Below are 3,295 nucleotides of genomic sequence, written 5' to 3'. Positions count from 1 at the left end.
AGCAGCAGTGAGGACGCGCTTTCCAGCCAGACCTCAGTCCTCACTCCGCACCCCTTTTTCCTTCCCTGCTTCAGCGGAGCGGAGGAAATTAGCGGCTCCGGACCGACCCCCTCCTCCGGCCTCCCGCGTCCCTCTAGCTCCCAGCTGGGTCACTCCCCCTGTCCGAGAAACCGGGCGCGCCCCCTCCCCTAGGCTGGGCCGGCGACTTCCCAAGGTAAACTTCTGAGGCCGACTCGAGTTCCGCCAGGCGGTGAAACTTAATAGCAGGACAAGAAAACGGTTTAATAAAGAAGGGCTTTAATAGGGAACTAATTTGATTGAGTTGCCTAATTCCACTTTAATTGGAAAGGGGTTTGGCTGTTTGGTTATAAAGTGAGAGGGTGAGGGAGAGCTGTAAGTGGGGGGCGGTGAGAAGGAGCGAGAGAAGAAAGATGGGGCAAGACAGAGATGGCTCGAGACAGGCAATGAAGATAAGGAAGGAAAGGAGAGAGAGGGGGAAAAGAAAAGAGGAGAGAGTTACCTATGAAGGAGAGAGGAAAGCGGGAGAAAGTGAGCGGAGCTTCTAGAAGTGTGAACTTGCTTGTGCTTCCAGGCTGCGCTGTCCTGCCTCTCACTTCAGGTTTTCGGATGCCTCGCGGTCTCTCTCATTCCGGGTTCTATCCACCCCCTCCTCAGTATCTGCCCTCATCCCCACTCGAGGTGAACTTAAGATCGGCCTTGATCTCTTGGTTTCAGGAGGGATCTATACTGGATGCTCTGACGTTTTTGGTTCCTGATGGTCCTCAAGCCAGGCCTGGGGAGGCTGCCTATAGGCCCGTGTTACCCACTCTCTAAAACACCTAGAGCTTCACAGATTCCAGGGGTATTATTTTAGCTCATCCTCGCAGGCAAATCAGGAGGAAACCGAGATCCAGAGTGGTTCAGGGACTTGTCCACCCATCCGGGGACCTTGGATCTCTTTCCCTTTCTATTTTCCCACTGGGCCTACTCCTTCTTCTCCTCTCTTGAAGCTGACCGACGGTGGGGGCTCTGCGAAAATTGCACTCCTGTGTACACACGCGGCCCAGGGTGGAGAAACAACTCTCTCCTAGCGCCCAGAGAGGCCGCGGAGCCTCCGTTAGGTTCGAACGTCATCTTTCATAGAACTCAGAACGGTTCTCAGGCGGTGGAAGTTAGAGGGGCTGGGGTAGTGGGGTTCCAGGGTTTCTCTTCTCGCTGGTTCTTCAGCTCGTTTCTTGCTGGAAACCCAGGGCAGTCAGTCACGGCCTCGGCGCCTGGCGAAGGCCTACATCTTTGGCGCTCCAGACTCCACGGTCCACTGAGCAGTCAGGAAGGCTAAGACTGACCCGTTCAGAGTCGGACATCTGCGAGGAGTGGGAGTCGGGAGCCCAGGAAGCTCAAGCCAGGTTGCTAGTTGCACCGGTGGGAGTGGCGGGGGTGGGTGAGGAGGCACCTCGGGTTCAGGGAGTTTCCTCGATGGGCTGGAGGGGGCTGGGGCCTGAGGTAGCTGGGATCCGCATTGGGGAAGAGCTTGGGGTTCTCGAGTTGGGCGGTGCTGTCTCCCCTGATAGAGGACAAAGATGGGAACATAACCTTTTTTATCCCGGGAGGGGAAGATGGGACAGAAGTTCCCTTGATCTGTATTGGTTGTTTATTTCCAAACCCTCCCCTAAGCCTGCTGGAGCCAACTCTGGGCTGGACTGCCTTGCAGGGCACACCACTGAAATAGTAGTCTTTAAAAATTAACTTCCCTTTGAGCCCAACAGCAGCAGCTCCATGCTACTGAGTGTCTGCTGTGTGCCAGAACCTGTACTAAGCATACAACCTGCACAGGACCCTCCTGGGGTGGGGCAGGTGAGGAAGAGCCAAGAGCTGGGATCCAGGCTCTGTTGTCTGCCATGTGTATTCATTCACAGATCACTGAAGTCAGCGAGTATTTACTCAGTGCTTACTGAATGCCAAACCCAGTGCAAGACAGGTGCCATCCCCGCCCAATAAAAACTGTGTTGGGAGTTAAGTCAGGAAACAACTTAGCAGGCAAGCAGGATGTGCTGACCAGTGCCAAGGAGGTCTGCCAGGGAGGCCAGTGAAAGGCAAGCTAGGCAAGGTGCTTCACCCTGGTTTCCTTCTCAGTTAAATAGAGGTGTGGTAGCCTATGCCACTTTGAGTGCTGTGAGGATTAGAGATACTGTGCGAAAAGCTCTTAGCTCAGTCAGTACTCACTACTCAGTGCCTACTCACTAGGCTTCCATTATTGTAATTCTCAGATTTCTTTGGGTTTCCCAGGTGGCTCAGAGGTTAAAGAATCTGCCCACAATGCGGGAGACCTGGGTTCGATCCCTGGGTCAGGAAGATCCCCTGGAGAAGGAAATGGCAACCCACTCCAGTATTCTTGCCTGGAGAATCCCATGGTCGGAGGAGCCTGGTGGGCTACAGTCCATGGGGTCACAGTTGGACACAACTGAGCGACTTCACTTTCACTTTTCACTTTCAGATTTCTTTGGTGTGGACATTGTCGCAATTCACAGAGGAAGAAATGGCTCAGAGGGGTCGAGTGACTGGGACAAATTCAGCTTATAAATTCTCTGAAGCGTCACAAGTTATGGGAGACACCCTGCCCAGCGGAAGGGGCCACAGAGAAAGGTCCTCAGATTGGAGAGTGTGGGTTCTGGAGATGCTTCTGAGATGGGGGAAGGCTGCAACTGGGTTCCAAGGAGCTTGATGAGGGGCAGCATTGCAATTCATGGAAGGAAATTGGTGAGGGAGTGAAGTGTCCCTCTAAAGGAGCAGGTGGAGAGGAAGGAGTTGGGGGTCTTCTGTGATTAGAGGTTAGAGGTTAGGTCATGGAGATCCTTGAACTCCAGTAAAAGGGGTCTGGCTTTCAGAGTGTGGGTACTGGCAGACACTGATAGCAGAGCCTGGTGAGATTTGCATTTGTATTGGATAGCCTAGGGTTTCCCTGGTGGCTCAGACAGTAAAGAATCCACCTGTAATGCAGGATACTCGGGTCCCATCCCTGCGTTGGGAAGATTCAACCTTTGTTGGGAAGATCCTGGATTGCATAGATTGTTAGGAGGGAGGGTGAACACCTCTGAGGAAGAGCTGTGAGAGATGGCAGCACCAAAAATGACCAGTGGGAGCAGGAACAGGGAGAAAAGAGGTTGACTGCAAGCACTGTTGGGAGCCAGACTCTCCACTGGTGATCCAGTGTTGGGAGTAAGCTGGGAGGAGAGCTCATGGCTGATTTGCCGATGTCTGGGCTGGGTGACTCATTGAGGATGATACTCGGAATGTG

Source organism: Bison bison, unplaced genomic scaffold (genome assembly GCF_000754665.1).
Source record: "Bison bison bison isolate TAMUID 2011002044 unplaced genomic scaffold, Bison_UMD1.0 scf7180017864033, whole genome shotgun sequence".
In the NCBI taxonomy this organism is placed as follows: domain Eukaryota; kingdom Metazoa; phylum Chordata; class Mammalia; order Artiodactyla; family Bovidae; genus Bison; species Bison bison.
This window is presented reverse-complemented; position numbering follows the sequence as displayed.